The following is a 19,922-nucleotide window of genomic DNA, read 5'->3' on the forward strand; positions in this document are numbered from 1 at the left end:
ATTGAACCTGAATTAGATCAAGCTTTTCGATATAACCAGAAGATATGAGGCTGGGTACAGTGGCATGTACCTGCAGTCTAAGCTACTGAGGAGGCTGAGGAAGGAGGACTGCTCAAGCCCAGGAGTTTGAGGCTGCAGTGAGTTATGATTATGCCATTGCATTTCAGCCTGGGCAACAGAGCAAGATCCTATCTCAAACAACAGAAGAAGAAAATACAGCATAGAGATGCAATTGACTACATCCAGAATTTAAGATATTCAATAGAGACCTGGTTTCTTCAACAAAAAAAAAGTTTCCTTTAATTTTTTTTTTTTTTTTTTTTTTTAGGTAGAGTTACACTTCATAATGCTTATTAGGCTGCCCGTGGCATCATACCTCACAGCAACCTCAAACTCTTGGCTTCAAGTGATCCACTTGCCTCAGCCTCCCAAGTAGCTGGGACTACAGGTGCCTTCCACAACTCCTGGCTACTTTTTAGAGATGGGGTTTCACTCTGGCTCAGGCTGGTCTCGAACCTTTGAACTCAGGCAATCCACCCACCTCGGTCTCTCAAGTGCTAGGATTTTAGGCTTCAGCCACCACATCTGGCCAACAATAAAAGTTTTTTAAAGAGAAAAAATATTAGGAAAGATACCTATAGATCAAGAGAGACTTTTTTAAAAAGAGAGAGAGACTGAAGACTAGAAGGTGTTAAGTCCTAGTTTGCCTGAGAAGATCCTTGTTGTGTTGGGCCCCTTTCACTCTAAAATGTTTGGATGACAAACTAGTCAGCTACTTAAGACTTAACAATCAAATCTAGTGATGAATTCTGGTTCAAACAAACCAAATTAACACACATTTGAGACAATCAGTTAACCTTGAACACTGACTAGGCAATTGACATGAAGGAATCAGTGTGAAAAGTTTTAGATGTGATAGTGGTCTCTTTTGTGTGTGTGTGTGGAGACAGAGTCTCACTTGGTTACCCTCAGTACAGTGCTATGGCATCACAGCTCACAGCAACCTCCAGCTCTTGGGCTTAGGCAATTCTCTTGCCTAAGCCTCCCGAGTAACTGGGACTACAGGCACCCGCCACAATGCCCTTTTTGTTGTTGCTGTTTGGCCAGGGCCTGGTTCGAACCCGGCACCCTCGGTATATGGTGTCAGTGCCCTACTCACCGAGCTGTAGGCACCGCTTGGTCTCTTTCTTTCTTTCTTTTTCTTTTTTTTTTTTTGAGACAGAATCTCAAGCTGTGGCCCTGGGCAGAGTGCTGTGGAGTCGCAGCTCACGGCAACCTCAAACTCTTGGGCTTAAGGCTTAAGTGATTGTCTTGCCTCTGCCTCCCAAGTCACTGGGACTACAGGTGCCCACCACAATGCCTGGCTACTTTTTTATTGTACTTGTCACTGTTGTTTGGCAGGCCTGGGCTGGATTCGAACTCACCAGCTCCAGTGTGTGTTGCTAGTGCCCTAGCCTCTGAGCTACAGGTGCCAAGCCAATAATGGTCTTCAATGCTCTTAACTCTAAGAGATATATGCTGAAGTGAATGGAAATGAAATGATATTGGATTTACTTCCAACTAATACTGGGTCTGAGGAGGAAGTGGCCAATCTGGTTTGATTTGTACCCTACATGTTGGTAAATGTGCTGGGTAAAACAAGGGGCTGATTATACTGTTCTCTTTACTTTTGTATGTGTTTTTAAAATTTTTATTAGGGAAAATTCCAAAGTAAAGAAAAATGACATTTACAAAATTGTTTTGTGGAGACAGAGTCTCACTCCTTTGCCCATGCTCAGATTCCACCATTTCAGCCTAGCTCATAGCAACCTTAACCTCCTGGGTTCAAGCATTCTTCCAAGTAGCTGGGACTACAGGTGTCCACCACAATGCCCAGCTAATTTTTCTTTTCCTATTTCTTTCTTTCTTTCTTTCTTTTTTTTTTTTTTTTGAGTTATGGTCTGACTCTGTCTCCCTGGGTAGAGTGCTGTGGCATTATCATAGCTCATAGCATCCTTAAGCTCTTGGGCCTAAGTGATCCTCTTGCCTCAGCCTCCAAGTGGCTATGACTATAGGGGCCTGCCATGACGGCCCACTAGGTTTTCTATTTTATTTTATTTTATTTTTTTTTTTTTGAGACAGAATCTCACTATGTTACCCTCAGTAGAGTAGCATCACAACTCACAGCAACCTCAAACTCTTGGGTTCAAGTGATTCTCTTGCCTCAGCCTCCCACGTAGCTGGGACTACAGGCACCAGCCACAGTGCCTGGCTATTTTTGTTGTTGTTGTTGTTATTGTTGCTTAACTGGCCCAGGCTGGGCTCGAACCCACCAGCCTCAGTTCATGTGGCTGGCACCATAACCACTGTGCTATGGGTGCTAAGCCCAGTTTTTCTATTTTTAGTAGAGACAGGGTCTTACTGTTGCTCAGGCTGGTCTTGAACTCCTTAGCTCAAGCAATCTGCCTGCCTTGGCTTTCCATAGTGCTTGGATTACAAGTATGAGCTACCACGCCTGGCCAAAAAATCACATATTGAATAAAGCATCGACGACTTTTAGTACTGAGAAAACTTAATGTATCACAAAATCTAGCACTTAATGAAACTATAAAAGTTGAGATGGTTTGACTAGGCTTAATTGCTTTTTGCAACAGGATCTGAAAGTGGATATTTCAACAAGTACTTTAAAAGGGAAATAAAATTGTTAAATTTTTTGAAGTTCAATTTAACCCTGTACAGCATTGATTTTCAACTGGTGCGCTATGGCACACCATTGGGCACAAGATCTTCGGTGTGCCACAAAAAAATTTTGAAGATCATTAGTAAAATTATTGTCAAAAGAAATTCAAAGCACAGTAAGTATAATCGTCTTATTATTATTTTTTGATCAACATAAGTGTGCCTCAAAAGTTTAACTATAGGCTCAAGTGTGCTATGAGATAAAAAAGTTTGGAGAACGCTGCTGGACAGTGTCAGATGTTCCGACAAAGTAGGTCCTGATGCTGCCTGATGGAAATTTGCCATCTCATTATGTAATCACTCAAATATGAAAATATGGGAACCCCAAAATAGTTTAAATCAAGATTAGGTGTAACAATAGAAGTGATAATGTACTCCTAGAAATGTAGACTTTACAATTCAGTTAAATTTCATAAACATTTACAGCACTGACTTCGTTAAGAAAGAACATTTTCAAAACAAAAACTGACCATCTGCCCAACGCGGTCTGTAACAGGGCATTTTATTTTTTATTTTATTTTGTATTTGTTTGAGACAGAGTTTTTGTCACCCTCGGTAGAGTGCCATGGCATTATAGCTCACAGCGACCTCAAACTCTTAGTCTCCTGAGTAGCTGGGACTACAGGTGCCTGCCACAACGCCTGGCTATTTTTAGAGATGGATTCTCACTCTTACTCAGGCTGGTCTCAAACTCCTGAACTCAAGCAGTCCACGAGGATGAGCCTCTCATGGTGCTTAGGATTACAAGCAGGAGTCACCTCACCCAGACTCTGTAATAGGGCTTTTTAGTGCCAAAAATGTTGGAAGGATATAATTGACTAAATGTAGTGTAATGAAAAGTTTACCACATTGTGTCCCTCTCATTTTGTTGTGGACATTTACAAATCACTAATTTGAGCAATCTGTACATGGTACAGATGAGGATAGGCCATGATGATTGAGGAAAGTTTTCATGAAAGACGCTGTTTTACACAGAATGAATAATTGGGTTTGCCATCGGATTGTGGTGATAGTTGGATACTTTGTAAATTCACGAAAAATTATTGATTTGTACTCGCAAAATGAGTGAATTTAAATTATACTTCAAATCTTTTTTTTTTTTTTTTTTTTTGCATTTTTTGGCTGGGGCTGGGTTTGAACCCACCACCTCCAGTATATGGGGCTGGCACCCTACTCCTTGAGCCACAGGCACTGCCCAAATCTGTTTTCTTTTAAAAGCAATTATTAAAAGGAGATAGTACTACAGAATGCTTCATTTTTTCCAAGAGACGTATAGGAGTTATTGTCCTCTTTTAAATGAAATTGGCAATATAAATGTTGATTGAAAAGGGAAATCCTTATAAATTATTAAAGCTTGAGTTCATGTTAAAGAAATTAAACTGATTTAACCACCCAACCATATTTATAGTGAAATAATTACTCCTATCAAAGTAAGCATATTAGGAAATCTCTACTCATCCCAGTTATAACACATCTTTTGTACATTTTCAGAGATGGAAAACTTCATGTTTAGGGAATAGGCTGGATGTTGAAAATAGCCAAGTCTATTTAAGGTCAGATTAGAGAATACAGGATATCCCAAAGGTCTCTAATAAAGTCACCATATATAGGAAAAATGGGAAATGTAACAGGTAACAAGACTAATTCTTGTATATAGTAATTGTTATATTTCTGGAAGACATTTGTAAATACAAGTTTTAACATTAAAAAATTCTTAATTATATCCCAGATTAATCTTTCCCACTTAACTAATGTCTACTAAAGGTACAACACCACAGAGGAAAAATTACTTCTACCCATCAACACTGGTGAGAACAGAACCACGTGAACATCTTCTTGGTCAGTTGTAAAGGAAACAGCCTGAACTGTTAATGATGCTAAACTGTTAAGGAAACTACAAAGAAGAGACCAGTCAGGTAAAATTTAAAGCAGCATAATTTTATAACTCTCCTGTTATTATTTTTGTTTTACTCCATTGCCCCGGGTAGAGTGCCTAGGCCTCATAGCTCACAGCAACCTCAAACTCCTAGCCTTGAGCGATCCTCTTATCTCAGCCTCCCGAGTAGCTGGGACTACACATGCCCACAACATTGCCTCGCTCTCTCTCTTGCTCAGGCTGGTCTCAAATTTCTGAGCTAAGCAATCTACCTGCCTCGGCCTCCCAGAGTGCTAGGATTACAGGTGTGAGCCACTGTACCTGGCATCACCTATACATTTTTGACATGGTCAATTTTATGTGAAGAATATTTAACTGTCTGACCTTCAGTCTTACTTTCCCTCTCATTTATTGTTGCCTATACTTAGGTTTGTTTATTCTAATATTATCAGTTTTTCAATGATTAGACTAGTAGATAATTAGTCATGTTTACATTGTGCTCATCACTATTCTAGAATAACTGAAATGTTATCTTATTAACATTTTACAGAGTAGAAGAATTGTTTGTAGATTTTCTGCTCCTTTTGTTGAGGTTTAACTTTTATATGTTATATTAAAGAAGAAAACTTCCTTGAGGGAAATTTATAGCACTGCAATCCTTCCTCAAGAGAACGGAAAGAGGGGAAGGAGCAAGATGGCGGCCGAGTAACAGCTTCTTTGCAACTGGGCCTGGTGAGACTGAGGAGAGAAGACTCCAGACATTTCTGGTTGGTGGGATCTGCCCAGAAACACCCCCTTTCAGGACACAGGGAGTCAGTGAGAGACTTCTGGACCGCATGAGGAGAACAAAGGCAGTGGAGAACTGGCAAGTGGTTGCATGTGTTCATTTGGTCTTATCCACCCAGCAGCTGTAAGTACAGTGGCAGTAAGATTGCAAACTGGAAAGGCCTTACCTGTGAGCTGGTTTTGTTTTCTGTTTTTTTTTTTTTCTTTTTTTAGGACTTGGCACTCAGTTGTATCATCTTGGGAGAACTTGGGCAAGATTGCAGAGGACTTTAGCATTGTTTTAGGTCCCCAGACTGAGCAGTGAGCCATCCGGAGCTAATACTGTTTGGCTATGGGCCGCGCGGAGCCATTGTGGGAGAACTTCACCGACAAGCTCTTCCCTCAGGGTCACAGAGCAAGGATCGGGCAGGAAACCTTAGGTGAGTAATCTAATGACTGAGCAGCCTAAAGGAGGGGACTAAAACGCCTTACAGCCTTGGCCCTCAGGGGCATAGAGTGAGACCCTTTTGACACACTGGGTAAGTGGACAGCCACTTCAGGAGTGATCCCAGCGACAAGTGCTTTCCTGGGAAAGCTTTTGCTTAGCCCAGGTTAAGCAGTTTAAAGCAGGCTGAGGAGAGATTTATGCTCTCCACCCTGCAGGTTTCAGAAATCAGCTGTGGCCTCCAGTCTCCCTCTCATATAGCCGTGTCAGCATTGTGATTGACATCTCATACCCCAGAAGATCACCTGTTGCCCAGATAATATTCAGCAAGATATATATACTGCTTTGTTTATGTTTATGTTTTTTTTAATTTCAACATTTTCCCTCTAGATTTTTCCCATTCATTTTTCTTTCTTTTCTTTCTTCATTTTTCTAGTTTAAATATAATTTTCCATTGTTGCCTTCTTTACCAATTAGAACTTCATTTTTGCTAGTGTTTCTACCCATATTATTTGGTTTTCCCCCCAATTTTATCCCATAAAATTTTCTGTTTGCTTGTTATGGTTTGATTTGTAGCATTTTTGTCTTTCCGGTCTACTTGCTGGAGGTGGGTTGCTGTGTCCAGTCTAGCAAAGAGCTGCTGACTTCAAGGGAACTACCAAACCCAGCACCCCCTGAGGTTGGAGGGTTTTAAGGTTTGTTCAAAGTACCCTACTGTACACCTATACTGCTCCTGTCTCCCTCTTTCTGTGCCTCTCTTATTTTGTCAATATTCCCTTTTACTCAACCCCTTCTTTTTCTCCTGTCTTTTTTTCTTCTCTTTTTTCCCTTCTTGGTCTTCAATCTTCTCATCCTTCTGGTCCTGAAAGCCACAGTGCAAACCCCCCAGCCCTCACTTTTCCCATGTGAAGAAATTGACATGGACATTCAAATAGCCTTCCAGACCTGCTTAGTGGATATACTGATCAAATGTCTGTCAGGGGGACTGAGAAAGACCAAAAGACTAAAGCCAGGCTAGAAGGCCATGGGCTTGGGCTGAGTTATTGCACTGGGGCCAGAAGATCACACCACAGGAATCTCTCAACTAACGTCCCTCACCTGCAGCCTAAACTGACTTGTTTGTCTGCCCTTCCGAGAAATCAGGACATTACCAAAATTCAGCCCTTGTCCTCCAGGCTACCACATCACGATTAAGAAGTCAAGTGGTTTGAGTAGAAGGAAACAGGACCTTAGGAATTAATTTCTTCATTTGAGGAGGATGGAGACCACTGTCTAAATGCCATCATTGTCCACATAAGCAGGAAGATAGAGCTTTCAAAGGGAGAGCTTAACAGTTCCAGGCTGTTGACATTTGACTATACAATTAATAATTGTATCATCCTGAGGAAGGAGAAATAAATAAATAAATCTTATACTTCTTAATGATCCTGAGAAAGCAGGAGGCAGCTTCAGAAAAACTCCTCCTCCAAAGATAAGAAGAAACTTTATACTGAGCTAAAATAATCTTAGAAAAAAACTGTGGAACAACAGCACCTTGGTTTCTTGAGAATTACAATCATTAACTCTTTGTACCCTTTGTTGTAACTGTAACTATGAAGCTGATACTGAGCTGTATAAAAAAGTCATGAGTTGGAGACTAGCCTGAGCCAGAGCCAGACCACATGTCTAAAGTTAAAGCCAGGCGTTGTGGTGGGCACCCATAGTCCCAACTACTTGGGAGGCTGAGGCAAGCGAATCACTCGAGCCCAAGAGTTGGAGGTTGCTATGAGTTGTGATACCACGACACTTTACTGAGGGTCATAAAGTGAGACTCTGTTTAAATAAATAAATAAATAGAAAAAATAGTAAATAAATAGAAAAAAGAAAGAACTTTTTCCCTGGAACTCATCATTTTATGCCCTGAGGCACCTGAGTTCACCCCAGCAGTTAAAGGTTCCTTCCTCTATACTGTTGGTATAAGTGTCTGCCAGATTTAATTCACCATTTTTCCAGCAACAACAATACCATCTCCATGAGCTATAACCCCGTGACCTCCACCCACCAGAGAGGCCCAGACCTTTGCCCATCTGGCCTCCATGCAGACAGTTCAGATGAGCACTTCAGCTGCTGTGAGCTTTAAGTACACGACACTCTACCAAAGACGACAATGTGAGACTCTGCCTCAGAAAAGAAAAAGAAAAAAATAACAAGAAAATAAATATATACGATGAATCATAAACAAAGTCTGTTAAGAAAAAGACATACATATATTATCTGTAATATACATATGCCCAACACTTTGATTGAACCTTACATTGACTTAAAGTGTATATATAGAGTTACACATTCTTACCTAACAATCTAAAACATAGATAAAGCAGATACACAATAAACTGATGTTAAGGAAACAGACCTAACAAGAACCACAATAATAAGGAGTTATAAAACAAGAATATTAGAAACTTTAGCCCGTGAATTCTGTATGGAAATTAATATAACACTAAAAAAGAATGTTTTTCTAGATAAGTAGAAGGTTCAACTATGACCTATGATCCCTATGTATCTATAGAGAGCAGATATTTTCAATCACTGGCACATGGTGTATGAAAATACAATTTCACAGAAAATACATTATAATCAATAATAAAAGCCTCAGGTAAGAATATTTTAATGCATAGCACTTAAAAGGCTTTAAAAATAACAGGTTTTGCCTGGATGCTGTGGCTCATGCCTGTAATCTCAGCACTCTGGGAGGATGGGGTGAGTGGACTGACTGACCTCAGGAGCTCAAGATCAGCCAGAGACAGAGTGAGACCCCAATCTCTACAAATGGCCAGGCATTGTGGAGGGCACCTTTAGTCCCAGCTACTTAGGAGGCTGAGGCAAGAGAATCACTTGAGCCCAAGAGTTTTACATTGCTGTGAGCTTTGACACTACTGCACTCTACTGTGAGTGACAAAGGGAGACTGTCTCAAAAAAAAAAAAAAAGAAAAGAAAAAAGAAAAACCACAAAGTAGCTGGGACTACAGGCATGTATCCATTGAGAATTTTCACTCTCCAGAAGCTGCTCTGGTGAACATATGGCCCCTCTCACCCCCACTAAATTACTCAGTGAACACCCAGCTATTTACATACACTTGGAAAAAGAAATTCCTCCTTGAATTCACAGAGCTTGAGCTAGAACTAAGGACACAGTAATACATGTAAATATGATGAAAGTGCGGTTTGTTAAATATTTTCTTAACTATGACATTTTATAATTAAATATCTGTAACTACTGTATTTTATCTAATCCTGAGCAATATTCTCTTCTTGATTCTAGAAATATTTGATGATGCAGAAACAGTAGAAATATCCAGTGACGTATTTCAAATCAAGAATGGAACCTCTGCTTGTTGTCAACAGATCAGTTTTGTATCTTTTTCATTTCGGGGTACACCATGTCTCTCCTATGACTTATTTTAAGAAACAGAGAATACAATGTGGGGGATTGGGGTTTAGTTTTTCAGATAAACTACTTCAACTTCGATGACACTTTTGCACATGTGAAAGCCCACTTGCCTGCAGAGCAGCAGTTGGACCTCACAGTGTGGATTGTGCCTTCACTGGGAAGGTTCTGTGACGCCCATCACCGTGGTGACGTGAGAGTATATATGTTGGCCCCACCTGCTGCCACTTGCCATTCAATATGGGAAACCTGAAAAGCCAATTCAAAGGTATGTTCATACTGACCTGTGGGATGCTCTGCTCTTTCACAGTGACTAGTCAGAGTATTTCTCACAATATTTTACTTACAAAATTATCCTCTGCATTTTCCCATGGGTGGTTATAGTGTGTTTCTGGTTTTGTTTGATTCCCCAATTTATAGTTGATACTCCTGTCAAGCAGGTTGCCCTAAAGTTTATCTCCTCCTTTCAAAAATAGATTCTTTTTTCTTATATCCTGTGATCCTCAAACATTGCTCAATTAGATGTCCCCTAAATTGGAAAATATGGGAACATCTATTTCCATGTCATTTTAACTTAACTGAGTACCTGCTAAAACCATTCATTTCAAAAATTTGGAGGAAATCCAGAAGGCAGGAGATGACTTTGTGGGTTTTTACATGTTAAACTCTATGTTTCACACGTCTTTTCTTTTTCCTGAAATGTGTGCTGAGTTCAGTCAACTTCTGGCCTGTCATTTCTGTTCATATGTAAATTTAGAAAAACAACAAATCTCAGTGTGTGCTCCCTGGTGTCACTATATAAAACAAAACACGCATTGACTTTAATTCTATTGAGGCTGTTCAGATAAGTAGACAAGGAGGCTACTAGTTTATCTCAATAAACTACCAAACCACCAGCCCAGATGGCTACTCTTCCAGTGAATTCTCCCTACCTGCTTACTCGGGTTTAATGAGTGGTAGGAAAGGTTATTGTTTGTGAAAACATTATGAGGCAGCTTTTCACAATGTCCTACAGTCTGAGCACACTTGGGGGACAAGCAGACACTGGTCATTCAGTGTGGTCACATGAGGGGCAGCTCACAGCATGACAGTACTGGGGGAGAAAGGCCACAGATGTGATGCCAAGACCCTCAGAGGATTTCCTTCAGAGGAAACAGGACCACATTAGGGACGGAAGATGTGTATGGTAGAGGAGAGAGGATGTGTCGTGATCAGGGCATGGCACCTCCTTATCCAGGAATGTCCTCCGGGGCATCAACTTGGATTCCCCTTGAACAATGGGTAGGAATGTTGGAGAAAGAGTCAGGGGAGCTCTTGAATCAGGAGTCCAGGATATGGTGGAGAGGTCCCAGTCATCAGAGTTCTGTGCCTCCCCATGGAACCATGTACCCTTCCCATGCCAGATCCATCACTCATTCATAATGTGATGCTAAAAGCCACTTAGCTTCCCTCAATGTCACAACCACTCAGTAGAGAACAGGAGGTACAGCACCTGCTCTGCCCACCCAGGGGCCGATGTGGGGATCACAGGTCATAATGCCAGACGTTCCCTGACAGCTGCAGAGCATCATACCCACAGAAGGGATGAGGAATCACCCTCCTGCCCTGCAGTGGTGCAAGCACACTACCTGGTGTCCTGTTTGTTCCCCCTGCCATTTAGGAAACACGGAAGACGACTAAGAGACCAGTCCTCTTCCTCACGATTCACCTGGATTGAGTCATTTCAGTCTCCTCATGTCGTAACAACAAATAAGCCTATTACCATTGTCATATGACAGTGCAGAGAACTGAGGACAGAGGGACCTCATGACCTCAGGTGTGGGTGCCCGTCAATGGACTTGGACCCCGTCCCTAACTCTGCACCACCAGCACCCTGCTGTCTGTCTCTCTGCTCTGCTGTTTTTCTGTGTGGTCTCATCTCCATGAAGGCACAGCCCTCACAGGCTCCCTGAACCCCACAATGTCCCTGAAACCCAGCTTTCATCAGATGGCTCTGCTTGGAACTCAGTAAACAATGGGATCAGATGTTCAAACTCAGAATCCAATTTTACTAGTTCTCTCTGGACTTCTGTCAGGAAGATGCTTACAGTCGTCCCTACTGGGAAGGCACTAACCATGTTCTTTGCTGACAGCGCTGACCCCTATGCCACCCCCCAAGAGCAGAGCATTGTACTGCATCACTTTTGGTCACCTGAAAAACTTACTGTGACCGTGAAGGTTATTTAGAATAGTGACTGGGTATTACTTGGTGTCCCAGATGTAATACAAACCTATGAAGAGTGTAAGCTGTGTTTTTCATGCAGCAATATTTTAATTTTCCTAGTCATAAGTGCTGCTGCAACCACAGAATTCAACATACATTTTCAAGTCAGGATTGGTTCACATTCGATGGCAGACAATAATTTAAGCTCGTGTCTAGATACTACCTGGTTATTGACCATTGGCATAAAAATATCTCACTGGAGCATGCTTGGTGGGTGAGGACTGTCATTCTTGCCCTTTGGAAGGCTGATGCAGGAGGATCACTGGAGCACAGGATTTTGAGGTTGCAGTGAGCTATGATGACACCACCCACACTCTAGCTTTCAATCCAGGGAGGCAGAGTGAGACCCTGTCCTGCCCCGACCCCTGAAAATATCTGCCTGAAAGAATGGTGCTAAATGATGATTTTTAATAAAGGCATCATCTCATCTAGAAGAGTTTGGGGTTGACATAAAAATGGATCCATGTTCCCCTATCAATCATTCCTCTCTCCCTCATGTCCTATTTGCAACGATCAATAACATCTTCACTTACTGGGATACATTTGTTACAATTAATCTAAAACTTAGCATCTGAGTCTCTAAAGTTAGTCATTTCCATTCAGGTTCACTCTTTCCACTGGGCATTTCTGTCAGTTGTGACACCTTCAAAGCCGTGTTGCCCATTGTGTCCTCACGTGGTGCCCTCTCCCTGCCCTCAAAGGCCCCTTACCCTTTGTTGGTCCACAAACCCTGGCAACTATTGAGATTTGCACTGTTTTTATATTTTCACGTTTCCAGAATGTCATGCAGTTGGAATGATAAATAATGGAGTTGTTTTATTATTATCTTTTTTTGAAGGAGTGATGAGAGCTTTGTTAGCACCCAGCAGACGGGCCAATGGGTGGGTTGACAGGCCAATGTTCGGGTGTTCAGGTGGGCAGCAGGGGACAAGTGGGCAGGTGAACATGGCTCAGGCAGGTAGGCAGGCAGAAAGCAGGGAGGATGCAGTTGGGGGCTGTCCTGTGAGGGGTGTGGCATCCCTTCAGCTGCTGCCTGCTGGGGCCTTGGTCTGTGGCTTAGAACTCACAACTCGGTGTCCACCACGTGGAAAGCTGGTCTGCCTGAGTCAGGCATTGATGAAGACCAAAGGCTGGCCTCCTTTTGTAGCTGAATATGGAAGCTGAATATGGAAGTAGTGTCAGGAAGTTTGTGGATACACTCCCCCAGACTGAAGAAGAATGGATGTTTCATGGCATCCTCTGCAGAGATCCCATTTCGACCTCTGTAGCAGAGGAGGTCAAACTGTAGCAGCTTAGAGAGGAGGTCAGCCCCGTTGGGGTGCATGGCTCAAAAGGGCCTCGGCTCGGTACTTGGGATAGTTGTATGTCTTAAACTCCTCATTGGACAGGATGCCTGGCCACGTGTCCTCAGTTGGGGTTCCTAAGATGCCGAAGATGAAGTGCAGCTGTTCTTCCACTGTGGAGCCCATGAAGAGGGGTCGGCCATCTCATAGAAGATGCAGCCCACACCCAACATGTCAATCTGAGTGGAGTAGTCTGTGGACCCAAGCAGGATGTCAGGTGGCCGGTACCACAGTGTCACCACCTCATTAGAGTATGTCTTTGTTGGGATTGACTTGGCCCGGGGCCAGGCCAAAGTCAGCTAGCTTGAGCTCTCGCCTCTCGTTGATAAGCAGGTTCTGGGGCTTGAGGTCTCGGTGTAGCACCTTCTGCCGGTGGCAGTAGGCCAGGCCACGGAGCAGCTGGAACAGGAACAGTTTCACGTTGTGCATGTTGATTACATTCCCACAGTCATCCAGGTACTGCTTCAGGTCCTTGTCCAGGTACTCAAAGACAAGGGTGAGGGATTTCTCCGTGTGCATAATGTCATGTAGCCTAACAATGTTGGCATGTTTGAGGTCCTTGAGCAGAGACACTTCCCGGATGGCAGTGCAGGGTGCCCCCTCTTCGTGTTCCAGTCTGATCTCCTTGAGTGCTACAAGGTTGTCTGTAAGCTTGCTTTTGCCTTTGTATACCGTGGCATAGGTACCCTCGCCCAGTTTGTCCATCTTGATGTAGGTCTCTAGTTTTCCAAAGCCAATCTGGGACAGGCTGACACGACGGAGGCGGAGGCTGAGGGGCTTGTCAAAAATGGGACTATTTAGGGTCAGCTTCTCAAGGTAACCCTCAGGCAGACGGATGTCAGCTGGTAGTGACAGGCGCTTGTTAATGTCCTCAGAGAAGATCTTGTGTGGGGGATGGTTGCGCATGCCGCACCCTCACTGGAGACTGCACCTCATCCTAGGATGTGGCTGAAGCCTGGTCACTCTCCCCATCAGACCCCATCTTCAAGGACTGCTGGGACCTGTGCCTGCGGCGAACAGGAGGAGAAAGAGGTCGCGCGGCCTCAGCCTGGGCTGCCGCGCCAGCCCCGCGGCTCTGAGGCAGCTCGCGCGCCCCCGCCGGTCGCCATGGATCGGATGAAGAAGATCAAACGGCAGCTGTCCATGGCACTCTGAGGTGGCCGAGGCATAGATAAAACCAATGGTGCCTCTGAGCAGATAGGCCTGGATGAGACTGGCTGTGGTGGTGGCAGTGTCCCTGGGCAACCTCGATCTATATGCGGCCCACTCAGCTCTGCACCAGAGATTGTGCAGGAGGACTTGAAAATGGAGTTGTTTTAGACTAACATTTCACTCATCCGTATATATTGAATGTTCCTTCATCTCTGTGATGGCTTGTGTAGATCTAACATTTCATCTGGCTTTTTATCCCTTTTGTTTCAGCAAAGCAATGTTTCTCCCGCTCCTGCTGCCCTTCAGTCATCCCACGTGTCTCACCCGTCCCTCTCTATCCCCAGCTTGTACCCCGGACCCCACTTATGCCACCTCCTCACCTCTGGTGCCCCCTGGACCTATTTAGGTCATCAACCCCTTCTCGGACATGGTCCCTGCCTGCCCCTGCCACTTCATGTCCCCTTTCTCGCCCCCGGTCCCTACCCACCCTCACTGTTGCATGGTCCCTCCCCAGCCCCCTGTTTTTGCCTGGTCACCTCCATCCACAGTCCCCTCCCAGCCCCCTGTTCCTGCCTGGTCACCCTCCTCCACAGCCTCCTCCCAACCCCCTGTTCTTGGCGGGCCATGCCCCACCACAGCCCTCTCCAAGTCCCGAGCCCCTGCCCACCTGCAATTGTCTTCGGTCCCTCTTCTGCTGGAGATCCAACAGAATTGCCCCAGAGTGACCAGCCAGGCAACCCTCGCCACCTGCACACTGCCCACTTCGCAGGCTTCGTTGGTGGCGGTAGCCCCGTTACAAGTCCAGGAAGAACCAGGATGTGGGGCCACCAGTCATTGCCTGGAGTGGACTGGCCATGGACTAGAAGCACAGGCAAGGACTTTACTCTGCAGCATGCCTTTTTCTCAGTTGAAGTGAAAGATACCCCTCAACAAAATGGGTCTTTTTCCCTGGGACCCAACATCATGGGTTTCTGTGGCCTCTGATGCTGCTGTGACAAGAGGCCTGTCCCTAGCCCAGGTCGACTTCCCCATGAACTTGTGCCTCCTCCTCTGAGGTATTCTTTCTCTTTGGAAGGTGGACTGCAGGCTAGCATCACTACCTTGTTTACGTTATAACCTTGTCAATGGCCACCACACCCAGCCATTGAAAAGGTTATAACATAAATTTTGAGGGGACAGAAACAGTGTGACTATAGGAGAAGTAATGGTAGAAAGACTCACCTTCACATTATTTGTTCTCCAGGAATTTGTTTTGGTGTTTCTCTTACCATTAGTGTGAAATTGACTTTTGGTCAGCCCTACAAATGCTATGGAGTCATTTCCATTCTCGTTAGCATTTTCTGCGCTGCATACGGAAGAGGGAACACAGAGCAGTAAAGCAACGCTGTTGAAAGAGTAAGGACATGAACTCTAGGAGCAGACACGGTGGGTGCATCTGACAAACGTGACAGTGGAGGTGCTGGTGTTTTATGCACATCAGTTCTCACTTACCATTGATAGGTCCTTGGAAACTGCATCTTTAAGCAAAATGACATTCTTTATTCCATGGAAATTTAGCACTTTTTTCAATTCACCTATGGTAAAATTGCTTTCCTTAATAAGTACATCATTTTGCTTGAAGTCACAGTTGCTTTGAACGTATCAATGACATTAAATCAGGACTTACTACGTGTGTATATATGCATATAAGAATTTAATATATACGCATACACATTATATTTGTTATTTGGCTTAAATAATGCTGATGCAGTGTGTGTGTGTGTGTGTGTGTGTGTGTGTGCGCGCGCGCATACCTGCATACAATGAGTATATACACTGAGGCATTATATCGGGTGTCCATAATGTTTGGCTGTAATTGCGCACAAAATTTATAGACACCGTGTATACTGAGGCATCATATCAGTAAATACCTATATAATGCTAAAACTGTATATTTTTAAAACAATGTTATTGAATATTTATTTAAACAAGTGAAATAAACATCTGTGATAATAAAGATTTTAAATTTGAAATAGAAAAATAAAAATTAATACATTAGGATAATTCTATTTGATGACTATTTTCACGTGTGGGTAATAATTTTAAAATGACACATTTTGTGTCAAAATATACATACCATTTATGGTCTCAATTTCCATCGTAATGTATAAAAAAGAATTCAAACTTGAATCCCTTAATTAAAAGCCATATTTTTTATATTCTTTTTTATTTCATAATTGAAAACAGCTGGTTTTAAATTTCATAAGTCCTTAACCCCAAATAATACTTAAAAAATAATTTTTCTATTTCATGCAATCACACACTGGATATTTATGGAAATATAAAATTCTTTTTTTGGAACTGAAAATTCCATTAATGAAATCAAATACATTGTGCAAGTGGGATAAAAATGTACATACCACATCAGCCTTCCCTGTGCAGCTGTATTTTAATCATTTCTATCACATAGGAAGAGTTAATCATGGAGAGAAAAAAGCCTTATGGTGGTGATAATTTTGACTATAAAAGAACACTGATAATGTCTGTTGATGTTTTCAGATATACAACTATTTTGCCTTTAGTACAACAATGAACTTATTTTTCATTTATGCTACCATCTAAAACTGTATATTTTTACAAACTGGTATTGGAATCTCAGCCAACACCTTTCTCCTCCTCTTCTGCATCTGATCACAGGGTGAAACCCACGGACCTGACCATCTGACACTCGGCCTTTGTTCATGTGTGAAGTTCACCATGCTATTATTGGGGTCTCCAGAACTCTTTGGGTCATTGAACTTTCAGAATGACCTTAAATGCGAGGCATTTTTCTACTTGAGCAGAGGAATCAAGGATCTCTCCATCTGCACCACCAGCCTCCTGAGCATGCTCCAGGACATCACTGTCAGCCCCAGCACCTCCTGGCTGGCCAGATTTAAACGTGAGTCCACAGATTACATCATCCATGTTTTATTCTTTTTGTGGTCCTGCACCTTGTCTTTTAATCATAGCATGATATTCTACACCGTAGCTACTTATAATTTCACCAGACAAATCTACTGAAGATAAACACTTCTCACTTTCTCCCATGAATCCCATCATCAGGGGACTTCTTTTTGCTCTGTCATCTTCTTTTGCTCTATCCAGGCGTGTCTCCTCTGTAGGAATCACGCTGCTCTCAAGTGCTTACGTGGTGATCCTCCTGCTCGGGGAGCAGAGACGCTCCCAGCACCTTCACAGCGCCAGACTCTCCTCTAAAGCCTTCCCAGAGAAGAGGGCCACTCAGACCATCCTGCTGCTAGTGAGTTGCTTTGCGGTTATGTAGTGGGTGGATTTTATTATTTCATTCTCCTCAACCTTGTTTTGGGCATATGGCTCAGTCATCCGGAATGTCCAGAAGATGCCACATTTGATCCTTTGGTGCTAGTCAGTTCAAACAAAAGAATAATGTTCGCCAAAATATACAAAATAAGTGGCATAAAATAAAATTAATTCTCTGAAGAGTAGGTTTTTCTCTCCTCAGTTAACTTTTCACATAGAAGATACTTTGTTTGATTTAATTACCATGTATAAAAATTATACTCTTATTATATATCAGTTATTTAAGAACTGATGCTGCTTAAAAGCTTCATGATTGGACTTCCATCTGCTGCCTCCATGGGGAAGGTGAATGTGGCCAAGTTGCGCTACCTGAGCCGGGATGGCTTCAGGGTTTTGACCGGGGTTGAAATGGACATGAAGAACCATGAGATAGTTCCCTGCAATTTGATCACCTCTATAGCTGGCTGTAATGAAGTTTTAAGAGAATTAGTGAAACATAAACTCATAGCTTGGGAGCGTACCAAGACTGTCCGGGGCTATTGATTGACAAATGCAGGCTATGATTATGGCTTTGAAAACACTTTGTTCCTGACAAGTAGTTGAGTCTGTTGGAAACCAGGTGGGTGTTGGCAAAGAATCAGATATTTACATTGTTGCAAATAAAGAAGGACAGCAATTTGCATTAAAGGTTCACAGACTAGGAAGAACCTCCTTTTGAAATCTGAAAAACAAGCATGATTACCATAAACACAGGCATGATGTGTCTTAGCTTTATTTATCTCCTCTCTCTGTGGTGAAGGAATTTACCTATATGAAGGTGTTATATGAGAGGAAATTTCCAGTTCCAAAGATAGTTGATTACAATCGCCATGCAGTGGTCATGGAGATCATAAATGGTTATCCTCTATGTCAGATACACCATGTTGAAGATCCTGCCTCAGTCTATGATGAAGCTATGGAACTAACTGTAAGACTTGGGAATCATGGGCTGATTCATGGAGATTTCAATGAATTCAATCTCATTTTGGATGGAAATGATCGTATCACCATGGATCGATTTCCCACAGATGATCTCAACTTCTCATCCCAGTGCTGAAGGGTATTTCGACAGAGATGTCAAGAGCATTAAAGATTTCTTCATGAAGTGTTTTGGCTATGAAAGTGAGCTTTATCCAACCTTTAGTGATATTAGGACGGAAGGCTCTCTTGATGTGGAGGTTTCTTCAAGCAGCTACACAAGGGAGCTGCAGGCTGGTGACCACCTGCTGCAGCCAGTGGGCCCAGATGAGAGGGACACTGAGACAGAAGAGGGACCTCGGTTTTCGTTTTCTGATGGAAAAGTGTCAGAAAAATCAGAGGTTTGTAGTTCCAAAGATGAAAGAGAACAGAACTGTGTGGACCAGTCGGGTGGCTACAGATCATTCGAAGACCTGGAACAGATCAAGGAGGACAGTTCATCAGAGCAGAGTGCTGGCGTGCACCACTTTGAAATGACTGACTTCAGCCAGATTTAGAAGAAATGAAAGGGCAGGTGGTTGACAAAAATTCCATACCTGAATTTTCTGAGGAGAAAAACAGAAATGAAAATTACCTGAGACAGGGTGGTCAGACACATCCAGGAGAAGCCTCTGTTGGCTCTGAGGAGTGTGTGGACGAATGCTCTCATCTAACTGCCTGTCGTCACTGAGTAAAGAATCCCTGCCTCTCAGAGATGAAAAACATATGGGAGACATTAATTGGTGTAGAACAAGAACTCTGAGTATTACTTCTTCTACAGGCAGTGTTGAGAGCTGTTCAACAATTCCTCCCGAACTCGTGAAACAGAAGGTGAAACGTCAGTTGACAAAACAGCAAAAATCAACAGTCACACAGTGATTACAGAAAACAGAAGCGAATGTGTTTACCAAGCAATGAAGGGAAAACATGTAAAGTATTAAATCAAGTTGGAAGCAGCTAGCTTTGGGGGAGAAAATATATATTTTTGATGTTTTTTTAAAGTTACTCTATTCACCTTTTAAGTCACTTTTAGTCTTCTTTTGCATCAAGGCCAATATATAAAAAGATGAATAAATCCGATTTCATTTATAAAAAAATGAAATGATGGCGAGTAGAAGGCATATGTTCCACTGGCTTCTGATTATGATGCTCTGCATGTTGCCAACAAAATTGGGATCATTTAAACCAAGTCGAGGTGGCTCATTCTAAATATATAACTTCTCATCATAAAAAAAACAAACAAGAAATTTGTTATCTTTTAATTTGCTTCCCTGAACTTTATATCAGAAAACTTCTCTATCTAAAGAAGCTCCTATTGGTAATAAAATTTATCAATATTTTACATTACTCATGTATTTTTTATTTTCAAAAAAAATGTTACCCTTATTTTGTAAAGACATTTTAGGTAGGTATCCAATTATAGCATGGACACTAATTTCTCTCAGCACTCTTTATTTCCCTGTTTTCTGTACTACACAGGCTCTAGAGATGAACTTCTCACCTTGCTTCATACTCCATAAGAAATTACAATTTGAAAATAATTTGGTTTGCACATTTGAAAAAATTTACATTTGGGATAAGTTCATTTAGAAATGTTCCTGATTTAGTCAAAAAGGATAAGTTGAGAAGTCCCCAAA

The 19,922-nt window shown here is 42.5% G+C and overlaps 2 pseudogenes across 1 annotated transcript; one reads left to right on the plus strand and one right to left on the minus strand.

Moving 5' to 3' along the window:
- Positions 1–12,557: 12,557 nt before the first annotated feature.
- Positions 12,558–13,820, minus strand: LOC128576578 (cyclin-dependent kinase 16-like; annotated as a pseudogene). The gene has a single exon (XR_008377434.1). The product of XR_008377434.1 is annotated as a cyclin-dependent kinase 16-like (transcript).
- Positions 13,821–17,625: 3,805 nt separating this feature from the next.
- On the plus strand, positions 17,626–19,274 carry LOC128576579 (serine/threonine-protein kinase RIO2-like; annotated as a pseudogene).
- The last annotated feature ends 648 nt before the right edge of the window (positions 19,275–19,922 follow it).

Source organism: Nycticebus coucang, chromosome 24 (genome assembly GCF_027406575.1).
Source record: "Nycticebus coucang isolate mNycCou1 chromosome 24, mNycCou1.pri, whole genome shotgun sequence".
Taxonomy (NCBI): domain Eukaryota; kingdom Metazoa; phylum Chordata; class Mammalia; order Primates; family Lorisidae; genus Nycticebus; species Nycticebus coucang.